A 12,652-nucleotide genomic window follows, 5' to 3' on the forward strand; every position below is an offset into this window, starting at 1 on the left:
TGCTCATGTTCTCCCTCCTTCTGCTCCTCATTGGGACTTTGGGAACTCAGTCCAGTGCTCCAGTGTGGGTCTCTGTCTCTATCTCCATCCATCACCAGATGAAGGTTCTATGATGATATGCAAGATATTCATCAGTATTGCTCAAGGATAGAGGGTCATTTCAGGTTCCCTATTCTCAACTGCCCAAGGAACTAACTGGGGACCTCAGCTTGGGCACCTGGGAGCCCCTCTAGGGTCAGGTCTCTTGCCAACCCTAAAGTGGTTCCCTTAACTAAGAATTGTGGTTCCGTGCTCCCCTGTCCAACCTTCCTTTATCCCAATCCTCCTGCTTTCCCAAGGCCCGACCTCCTTCCCTTCTAACTTTTCTCTCCCCATCTCCCCTTACCCCCAACCCACCCCACCCCAAGATCCCAATTTTCTCCCCGGCAATTTTGTCTACTTCCCTTAGCCAAGAGGATAACTATATGTTTTTCCTTGGGTTCCCCTTCTTACTTAGCTTCTTTAGATTCACCTATTGTAGACTCCGTGACCCTTATTTATGGCTAGAAACCAATTATGAGTGAGTACATCCCATGTTCATCTTTTTGGGTCTGGGATACCTCACTCAGGATAGTGTTTTCTATTTCCATCCATTTGCATGCAAAATTCGAGAAGTCATTGTTTTTTACCGCTGAGTAGTACTCTAATGTGTAGATATTCCATACTTTCTTCATCCATTCTTCCATTGAAGGGCATCTAGGTTGTTTCCAGGTTCTGGCTATTACAAATAATACTGCTATGAACAGTTCTTAAGGCATTAGTTCCCTTCCAACATTATGAGCAGATGGCCTCTTGCCTTACTTCCTCCTCCCTCTTTCTCTCCATCCCTTTATCTCTCCTGCCATCTCAATTCCCTTGGACTCATACACCTTAAAAAAATAACTGTGGATTCTTTCTTTCCCTGTTATTGTTTCTCATCCTTAGGCTTTCTGCAATCAATTAATCATACTCATATATTGTCCCTCTTACAAGACAAACAACCTTTATACTTGACCCCTGTGTCCCTTGGCCACAGAGTTTTCCTTGCTCTTCTTGATAAACTTATATAAGCTGCTCAAAACTGGTTTTGCCTTTTCTCCTTTTCATGGCTTAAGCCACTGAATTCTTCTCCTGCCTAATCACAGCAATGAAATCTTTTCCTCACTCCCTTCCAGAGGACCTTCTTCCTCTCAGACTCCAGTTCGGCCCCTGTCTTTATGATTATACATTCTGCACCCAGGACAAGGTGAGTCAGCCACTCAGCCTTGTGGTAAACATGTTTGTCCCCTATCTCTGTAGATGAAAATCCCATTCTGTATGATCTTTCCCAGTTTCCTGCCACTGACCCTTATCAGTCACAAACCAATTCCTTTGATTCTGTCCTAGTTTCCTACTCTGCTACGAACACACCATATACACCCTACACATCACCTATCATTCTCTGCACAGATCCAAATAAACCAGCGGGTCACTATCTTTCCATTGCCTTCAGGATAAAATCAAATCTCCTTAAATGTAACTGCAATTGGAACTGATAAAGTTTTTATAAAGATCACCAAAGAAGATATAAAAATGATTTCAAATAATGTCTTTAGTGAAGTGGAAAAGAGTAAAATTGGGCCAAAGGAATAGAAATAGAGAAGAAAGCAACAGGGTGGTCCTTTTAGTTAGTCACAGGCTAAAGGGATGTTGCTAGTAAGTCTTCCAGAGCATAGTCAGTCTAAAGAACAGAGGACAAGGCTGGAGAGGTGGCTCAGTGGTTAAGAACACTGACTTCTCTTCCAGAGGTCCTGAGTTCAATTCCCAGCAACCGCATGGTGGCTCACAACCATCTGTAATGAGATCTGATGCCCCCTTCCGGCCTGTAGGTGAACATGTAGATAGAGCACTTATATACATAAAAATATGTAAGTAAACCTTTTTTAAAAAAGGAACCATGTTAAAAAAAAAGAACACAGGACAGAGGGGTAATGAACAGCAAGTGAACCAACTGCAGAGGTGTGAACATATTTATTCCTCCATACGCATGATGGTGTGTTTATTTCTCAGCAGCTGAATGCACATATAGCTAGATGTTTACAAACATATTTGTGAGATGTCTCTGGATTCAACTAGCAGGCTCTGTGACAGCATACGTGTGAAATGGTATTGTCATTAAATCTGATTTGAGAAAAGTCACTGAACGTTTACATCGTGGTTGTGACAGTTTCCACAGTTTGCTCTCTATCTCCAGAAACTGTCTGCAATCTGAAAACTGACGAAGAGGTGGTTTAAAATGAATAAAGACGTTTGCAGCAGGAAACAAAATAATAAAAGAGCTCCTGGGTAGGAGAGACAGAGTTGGCCCATAATTAATATGAACATCAATCTTTTTGAAATGTTAGGGTGAAAGCTTGTACTTGCTGAAATAATGTGATTTGCTGCCTCTCAAAATAGCTCAGGGGAGAAGACAGAGGGAGCCCTGACAAGGAAGAAGATTGTGAAAAAAGTGGGGGCTGGCTTCTCCCTGTGTGTGCTAAAGTCCTGCAAGAGGAGAAAGGCTGCTTATGCTACACCCTGGGTCAATGTACGTCTGACACTCACCCCCGGGAGAAGCAGTCACTGGTTCAACAGCAGTAGAGATATTTCTGAAAGACAGGAAGCTCCTTGATCAGTACACACAACAGGATCAGTCCTTTTTCTGAGGCACATGAGCAGGAAGTACTACCATACTTCATAATATGACCCTGAAACATCCTTGACATAAAGTGCTGCCCATAATATCAATATGACACCTCATGCTACAATGCTAGAAATACTTTTGGTTGGGGTGGGGGCGCTGCTATGTGGCAAGCTTGTGCTTTCCACATTTCCACATATGACTTCCATTAGTGTTTACATCAGTCTCATGAGGCAAAGCTGATGCCCATTTTTTGGAAAGAGGAAACTAAAAACTCAGAGAAGCTGTTGCTCTCTCTTCCTTCTGTGGAAAAAGCTTACAAAAAGATATGACAAGCTGCTCAGTTCACAGCAATGCAATCCTTTTTTCTTTTCTGTTCAGTGCCTTGGTGATCAAAGGTCATACCCAAGACCCCAGACTTGAGTAACAGATCAGTGCTGTCTTTTACTTCTACATTCTGTCTCAGAATGAACACTAGAGGGGGAAAAAAAGGACAAATTCCCCAAAGCTGAAAGAGGGTCAATGTGTCATGTCGATGGTCACCCCTTTGGTAGCACTGTTTGGAGGATTTTAGGAGGTACGGATATTCCCGGAGATGGGTTTTGAAAGATAAAAGACTCTATATCACTTCATTTACTTTCATTGCTTTATGCTTGCAGCTCAAAATGTGTTCTTGGGTAGTGGTATGATGTGGGCTTCCTCTCTGTATGCTATGAATATGTTTTATTTCCATTGGTTAATAAAGAAGCTGCTTTTTGGCCAATGACTTAACAGAGTAAAGTCAGGTGGTAAATCCAAACAGAGATGTAGAGGGAGAGTAGGTGGAGTCTGAGAGATGCTATGTAGCCACTGAAGGAGTACAATGCCCACAGGAGCCTGCTGGAAACTTGCTGATAGACCATGACCTCATGGTAATGCACAGATTAACAGAGATGGGTTAATTTAAGATATAAGAACTAGCTAGAAATATGCATAAACTAATAGGCCAAGCAGTGTTTTAATTAATACAGTTTTGTGTGATTATTTTAGGTCTGGGTGGCTTAGAATGAACAAGCAACCTCTGACTAAAAATTAGTGCACTAACATGGGCAAACTATGTCCACATAAAACTTGAGAGAGCTTGAAAAGAAATTCTAGACACAAAAGAACAGGTGAAGCATGACTTCTTGGTAGCTGTATTTTTTTTTTCAGATTTTCTTTGTTTGTTAGAAGCAAACAGAGGCACAATTTCTTTAAGAAAAGGCTTCCTCACTCAGCAATAGCAGCAAAAACTGTGTGGTTCTTTTAAAAAGGCTTCCTCATTTGTGCTTGCTGCACGAACAGTCCTGGCTCTTTCAGGAGACTTAGTATTTGAACAGGGTTTGTGAGCAAAGTGCTACAACTTCTGTAGTGATAAGGGGGCGAGCTGCCTTCCCACCCAGCTCCTGCATGGTTAGCTTTACACCCAAAATAACAACACACAAATTGTATTCATTTAAAGACTACCTGGCCCATTAGCTCTAGCCTCTTACTGGCTAACTCTCATATCTTGATTAACCCATTTCTAATAATATGTGTAACATCATGAGGTGGTGGCTTACTGGGAAAGATTCTAGCCTACGTCCACCTTAGGTCAAAGAATCATGGTGTCTGCCTCACTGCCTTCTTCCTCCCAGCATTCTGTTCTGTATTCCCCACCTACCTATGTTCTGACTTATTGGGCCAAGCAGTTTTCTTTATTAATTAACCAATGAAAGCACCAGATAGATAGAATGTTCTCCTACATCAAACTTTCTTAATGGCAACATACACCCATGGTGTGCGTGGAAATGAGCTGTGAGCATGACTCACAAGGCTGGTGCTGAATGGACATCCACCATATTGAACTGGGCAGAGCCAAAAGCAAAGCAGCTTTAGTCCCAGCCATGCCACTTAAGTGCTCCTGGACAGAAAAGTGGTACAAATACACAATAGGACAGATTCAGACATAAAGAACCCTAAATGAGACACAGTGTGTTCAAAAAATGTACATGGGCTTGGGAGAGAGAAGAAAAAGAGTACGGAGAGTTATAAAAGTCTCTAAAGTCTTTGCTAAAGAAGCAAAATCTCTAAAGAGACAATAAAAGTAATATAAAAGAGTACAAACAATCGTAGGTTAAAGGAGAAAAGAAAAATAAGCTACACGAAGATGAAAAATACACAGAGTCTGGATTATGTATGTTACTATGTTTTCTGTGAATTTTTGACTGTGAACAAGCTAAGTACAAAGAGACATTTCATTGTATGGACTGCTAAGCTAAATCAACATTATTTAAAAAGTATTTTGACTTCAAAATTTGGGTCTAAGGATATGTTGCTTCAGAAAAGAGGTTCCTCTTTTGTTTCAACAGAGGATGAGAGCCTGTGGATTCCTTCCAGACTAAACTGGTTTGGTCTCTACAAACCTCAAAATAACTTTACCTAATAAAAAGCAGGAAGCAGTTTGGAGTGGAGATAACTATGCCCAAATTCTTAAATATTGTTTATAAATGTCTTTTTACAAGCATTAAAGGGGGATATGATATAGAGATGAATACTTTACCTTGGTATGGATCTTAGTTTATTGATTCAAATTTAAGGTCAATTTTGTTATATGTATATTTCTAGTCTTTATTAAGGTATTGTGTTGGTGCAATTATTTAAAAATGTTATATATAATTAAGAAATACAAGTTAATAGATAGTCATCTATAGTAGTCAAGCTTGTAGTCATGTTAGTTAGATTTTCTAGATGTATAGAGATATATTTCAGATGGACAGTTATTCTTCACACCTTTCAAAGACTTCAGAATATGCCATTTAAAATGCTTAAGAACTTAGAACTTTTCATGACAATGAGACACATTTGCTCCTGGAAGCACCAATTACTTCAAGAAGATAATGGGCATTGAAGAGGCTTCTTATGGAATGAACAAGCAGCCTCCAACTATAGTAGTGGGTGCATGTGATTAATCCCAGCACTTGGGAGGCAGAGACAGGCACATATTTCTGTGGGTTTGAAACCAGCCTGGTCTACAAAGCAAGCTGCAGGACAGGTTCCAAAGCTACAGAAAAACCCTGTCTCAAAAAAATATGTTTTCTGAGCCTCCTACTCCTACTGTCATGGCTGCCACTTGCTGTCATGCCTCTGTTTTGTCATCCTGGATTCATCCCACTGAAGCCATAGCTAAAATAAACTCTCTCTTCCTTAAGATGCTCTTGACTATAGTATTTTATCAAACCAACAGAAAGTAACAAAGAGTACGAGGACCAGACAACAGAAGAACTAGGTAATCCTAGCTCTAGGCATGACGAAGTTCAGTTATCTAATTTTATTTTTAACATTTTGTATTAAAAACTTTTAACTAGAATAAGAACAAAATCTACTTGCATGTTATTCTTGATTTCCAAAATATGGTCTTCTCTTTCCAGGGTTCCTTTGGTACTTTTGCCTGAGGCTAAGTGCTATCAATTGCGCATTACAATCCCCCATGAGCAACAGAAGTTCTGGTTAGTACAGGTAAGATATCTTTATTTCAATTTTCCTTATAGAAATTTAAGTTCTGTTGACATTGGTGTTTAGATGCTTCCCACAAATCCCTGTAGTTCTTTTTCTTTGTCCTTGGTTTCTGCTGAGGGGCTGCTGTGACTAGGCACATGCAGGGAGTGCTAATTGGACTTAGTCTGTTAAAAAAAATAATAAAAAAAGAAAGTATTAATTTGGGAGGAAGATGTGGAGGACATCTAGAAAGAGTTGGATGGGAAAATTTGTGGTAGGCATAATCAACATACATTTTATACATTGCATGTATATAGGAAATTCTTTTAAAAATAAAAACCATTGATGGAGAGAGAGAGACAAAGTGAAGAGAAAGAAAGAAAGAAAGAGATGAAGGGTGAGAAGGAGAAAGAGAGAGAGAAAGCAATTGCTGTTTCAGGTGAAACCTATGTGTTCTACATAAAACGGAGTGAGCTTGTAAAGGGGATTATGCCAACCAATGGGACTTTTTATTCAACGACTTCCTTGGAAGCCAGCCAACAACTTCTTATATCTCAGAGGACTATGCCCCCAAAAGCATTAACAAGAGACCCCACCATCCTACTGGAATAAGGGAGAATGACTTCTGCAGGGGAAAATGTCAGTCTCATCAAAACCACAGACATTCATTTTAGGAGCCTGCCTTGCATTAGTGTGCTAAGACATTGATAAGTTAGTATATTGATCAATTCTTTTGCAGCAAGAGGAAAAGCAACTGTATATGATCAGCTCAACTGCCCGTGCCAAGGGAATATTTATGACTCAAAGACCCACATATAGAAAGACAACAGATGTATTGTTGGATCAATTTGTAGTCAATAGCTTCAATGTATGAACCTGAAATGACTACTTCATCCTAGTCATGGTTTAATAATTTTGTGTTGGTATGTTTAAACACTGGTTCTTGTGCTATGTTTGTTTCTTTTAAAAGAAATGTAAGGATTGAAAAGAAGGAGGCATACATTTTTCTGCTTTGGTGCATTGAGTAGAGAAAAAATAATAGCATGAAGATGAAATGTATGATTTGAGAATTGTATTATTGGTCTAGCAGTATCAGTGAGCAAAGCAACATAATGACTTAGATAATGCACCTTTCTTAAAGGCAACTAGCATATGTGTGTGTGTTTAGATACCTGAGCACATCTCTGTATGTATATATTTACAATGTAAGCATATGTTGTATGTACATACACTAACATCTCATGATTTTATAGCCCAAATCATCATTCTTTTTTTGCAGAAATAGGTACTGTATGTTCCCCTCCATTTGTTTACTACTGTTAAAGAACAAAAGCTCCTTCAGATGAATCCTTCCTTTGTCTGCTCAATGTTTCATGTAGGGAAAATCTCAAAATGCTTCTTAATGCAAGGGGTAAATAAGTGGATTGACTTCCTTCATTTGAGAACAATCTGACAACATATTTAGTCCCATATAATCTGTTTCATACATCAACAATTCAAATACTTGAATCCAATAACCTCTTAGTAACTATCATGTTGGGGAATAGTATATAGCTATAAAATGTATTACTAAATTAAATATGTTCCCATTGATAATAATTATCAATGAATGCCTATCTTATACAGCTGTAAATAAATGGTGGGGAGCTCATTTACCTGTATTGTAAACCAGGTCCTCTGTAGTAACTTGAAGCTTCAGTGGGAACACATACATGTGACCTTAGTGTTATCTGTAGTAGACAATTAATTATAATATCATAAAATAAGTTCTGCAGTAGAAGTATATGATCTCAAAAGTGGTTTTCACAATATGGTTCGGGAAGACTGGGGAGAAATATTCAACCACAACCCAAATCAATTGTTTGTCATTGGTATGAAATAATATTAAATTGTAAGATTATAATAACGTAGTGTAGCATCACGTGGATTGGAATTGATTTTTGTCTTAAGAGGTACATTTCTGTATGTCTTAGTGGAACATACAAGAGTTACACTCATTCTTTATTTGGGATTGAAACATCATGTTTTTTTTTCATAATTCTTCAAACTTTTAATTTTGTTTGGATAAAACATTTTTAGAAATCGACAGTTTTGATTTTATTAAAGTTGACAGTCTTGCTGGCATTTTAAATCTGAGAACTAAAGAACACTTAATTTTAAATAAAATAAACATAGTTTAGTTTTTCTGACTTTGAAAGAGCAATCAGATCCTTTATAAAACTAATACTCTGAATTCTCACACTAAGATATGTGTGTGTGTGTGTGTGTGAGAGAGAGAGAGAGAGAGAGAGAGAGAGAGAGAGAGAGAAACAGAGGGGAGTGGGAGGGAGAGAGAGAGGGAGAAAGGAGGGCGGGAGAGAGAAGGAATAAGAGAGGGGGGGCTATAGGAGAGTTTTATATTTTCTCCTGATTTTAAAAAATTAGATTTCAAATGCGGTATAGACGAGGTGTAAAAGCTATTGATGCTCTTTGCCTTTCTCATCTAGGAGGACTATGAGTTCCTCCCTGCCAGTAGAAACCAGGCTCAGGAAATGATCTGTTAATGACTGTAGATGCCTCCCTGGCTTTCCGTTTCCAGGAGGCAATGTCTTCGGAGGATACCCACACAGGCTGCGTGGATGGAGGAACAGTCCTTCACTGGATGATTTGGGCAGTGTGCTCTTCTGTAAAAATGAGACCTCACCACTGAACTGATTAGGGTGTGCTAAGAAATAATAAACTCTCTGTGAAGGGCTCATCTCAGTACACGGGGTGTCCCATGATTGGCTGCTGTCATTAGTATTTAGCCAACTAAAAACACCATCTTAGGTACTCTTCTTTCATTAAAGGGGATTGTTCAAAATCAGCTGAAACATAAAAAGAAAGAACCCGAAGTAAGAACCCACAAAAGTCTGTTTACCAATTTATTAAGGCGTACAAAGAAAGACAGACTCGTGAATACAGAACAAAGCAGACTCTGTGGCTGATCTAGTTGCCTTGGTTCCACGGTTCTGTCCAAGGGTCAAGAGCACCAACCACAAACCGCTTCTTTGCAATTTACTAGGATTCCAAACAGGCCAGTTTACTGAGGCTACCATCTCAGTTTTATCAGGTTTGTACTTAGAGAAAGCCATGCCCATAGGGCAAGTCACCCCCAAATGTCACTGGCTAATAGGATAGAGCTCCCACAACAATAACCATCCAAGCATTCTGCACGCACAGACTCCTACCATCGCAGGAAGACTTTTCTACAATATTATTTACCAATGTGTCTTAAATGCCTTGCACAGAATTCCATTCAACAAATAATAAATGGATAATAGGTAGAACTGCTAAAATATTAACTGTATGATTTAAGACCAGATTAGTGGGGTAAATATTTTCAAACTCTTTAACGTATTCATTCTTTGAGAAAAGAAATATTTTGAGTTTCTCTAATTGAAATGTCTGTAAAATTATGCTTCCTGTCAAGCTGTCTAAAAACAAATTTTTGCTTTCTGCTATCTCTTTGAAGTAAAACACACACAGAGAAAGATAGAATATTCATGAATAAAACTAATAAGACTCAAACAGGACCCAAATAAAGTGCAAATTCTTAATTGGAAGCAAAAAATCAGAAAAATGAACAAGCGTGTATATGAAAACATATATCAAACTTCTATAGGAAAAGTTCAGTACCATGTAGTTAATTCTCAATAGTAAATACATCAAGCCCAACAAAAATTCCCTATTTTTACTAATTACCTAAAAGCTGTACAGGTTCATCTAACATAAGTATTTTGCAAAAATTATGGGAAATCATCCTAGAATCCCTTTGGTGAGGGGACCCGTGTCAGTACCTCATGTAGCCCAGGCTATCCTCCAACTCAGTAACTGAGGATAATTCTGAACATCTGATCTTTCTGCTCTTCCCATGCTGGTATTACATGCTTACCTTTTACCTTGAAAGGTAACCAGGTAACTGACATTAATGAGTGCTTAAACTGGCACCATAGAGGATGAGTTCTAGCAACACTGTTAGGTTTCAAAGCAAAACAAAGGGCTATGGCAACTATTTAACATATAAAAGGGGACCTGACTGCCAGGTTCTCGCAGCTTGCAGCAATCCCTGTTACAGGGTGTGACTGCCATATCCTACCCCCTACCCTGAACTTCTCCAGCTCAGGGACTGGGCTACCCTTCCCTATAAAATCAACCATTTGGTTACCTGGTCTCCTTTTGTTTACTCTGGGACATCTGGTTGCTGCATTTGGTTCCCCTTTAGCCCTTCTTCCCTGCTCTCCCCCTCTTCTCACTTGGCACAGCTTCATCTGGTAATGTCCACTCTTCCAGATGCTCCTGCCTCTGAGGTGTGCTTTCCTACATATTGTTTGAAATATTTAGTCGGAGGCCTCATCCCAGCCCCCTGGCATCCATGTTTGGAATGTTGGGCAGGAGGCCCTAAGAAATATTTCTAATATTTGGAGGTCCCACGGGGGTGGGAGTGTCTGTTTTTCCTATGGGCCTGGGGTTGAGTGCTGGAAAACGCCCTTCTCATGCATACTATTCACCAGGCTAAGATGGGCTTTGTCTTGGTGAGTCCCCCTTTTTTACTTTATGCCACTAGGGCTATGGTACCCATTTGATTTTCAGACTTTTCCTTAAGAGTCATGATTATGCCAAAAGCCTGATTCAAGCAGCTAAGCCAGGCTTCCTTGAGGTAAGATTGCATGGACCAGAATCCATTCATTTTTCACGACCCCCCGTTTTTGACTCAAGATTTCTGTCCTGGTGGACACACTGTGACAGACTTGAGCCCCACACACAATTTGGCATAGACTTTTAAATGGGTTCTTAAGATTCAAAGCTGAATCCTGGAATACCCTTGGGCTGCCTTTTACAAAAATCCTTTTAAATTGGGGCTAACATCTCACTAAAAACAAACAAGGCTCCAAAAGCCCATGGTTTCTAGATGCATGCTCCCACCCCACCTCCCCTGCTACCCTTCCCTCCTCCCTTCCCTGATTCTCTAGTTGTTTGCTGTTTGTCACACTCTGGGACTCTCTACAATGGATCCAAATCTGTTTCCCCTATCCTTCCACACTAAAACTGTATAGTTATTATGTTCTTTTGTTCTTGTTCCCCCTTGCAGCACCTGATAATCTGGTCTTTAATGGGACCACCTTTGTGCTTCCCTGGCTTCTGCCACCTGCCTACAACAGGATTTTTAAGTTGGTCAGCTGACACAGGTTCCTAAAAGTGTTTTATTTGTCTCTCTGTTAGAATAATGTGGCCACAGTATATCTGTGTATGTGGGTACATTTTCTAGTATACTTGCTATATGTCTTTATGTGTGTATGTGTGCATGTTTTAAGAACTGTAAAACATAACTCCAGATTGGGTAAGAGTACCCATGTGTACTAGTATTATTTGACTTATTAAAATATTCTTTGGTGTAGGAAGTCCTTTTGTCTATGTGTTGCTTTCATTGGTTGAATAAAGAAACTGCCTTGGCCTTTTGATAGGGCAGAACTTAGATAGGAGGAGTAGACTGAAGTGCATGCTGGGAATAATGGCAGTGTGGCAGATGCCATGAATCTCCTGCCTGAGACAGACGTAGGTTAGAATCTTGCTGGTAAGCCACAATCACATGGTGATACACAGATTTAATAGAAATGGATTATTCAAGATGTGAGAGTTAGCCAATAAGAGGCTGGAGCTAATGGGCCAGGCAGTGATTTAACTAATACAATTTCTGTGTGATTATTTCGGGTATAAGCTAGCCAGGTGGGAAGATCGAAAGGACCCATTCCTCCTGTAACAATTATTTTTAATTTTCTTAGATTTTGCATTGGTAAGCTGTAACTAATTGGGTAAAATGCATGTCTAAATTTAGCTTATATGTTCAGTTTAAATAAAAGGTAATGGTACCTAGTTCTCAAGTGTCTTTATAGATCTGAGAGTATGGCATTTAACAAAAGTGCTTCTAACACAGAGGAAGCTCCCGCAGCATCCTACAGCTCCTCCAAGAAGATAAGTGGCTGCAAAAGACCTTCAGCCTCCAGGCTTGCCTTTGGGTTTGGCAAGGCCACCCACACAGCAAAAAGCAGCCTTTCACCTCTTTAGCTTCCTGGATGCCACCTGGGGAATCCATCTTCTCATCCTGCCAAGAAAGGTAGACTAAATCTTCCCCCCACAGGAAAATCTTCAGGCTTCTTATACTCAGCCCCTAACAGCCAAATCTGCTTCTAGGCTGGTGTTCTCCAAGGACTAAGGAGAAACTTGGGATTGCCTGTGTAACTAAAAAGATGTCTCATTTCTGCTCATTTATCCCACTTAAATCTGTCTGATGGCATTTGATTACATAAGGTACTGGTAGCTCATTATTTCATTTGTTAAGTTTCCTGCTAAAATACAGACAAGTGTGCCTCTACAACATGCTTCATAGTACAGGACTAACAGGTTTCAGATGTATCTTCAGAGGTTCAGAGTTTCCAACTCCATTTAATTGTCTTCTAAAAT

This window comes from Microtus oregoni, unplaced genomic scaffold, assembly GCF_018167655.1.
Source record: "Microtus oregoni isolate MIOR12 unplaced genomic scaffold, Mior012 000058F_ref0000040, whole genome shotgun sequence".
Classification (NCBI taxonomy): domain Eukaryota; kingdom Metazoa; phylum Chordata; class Mammalia; order Rodentia; family Cricetidae; genus Microtus; species Microtus oregoni.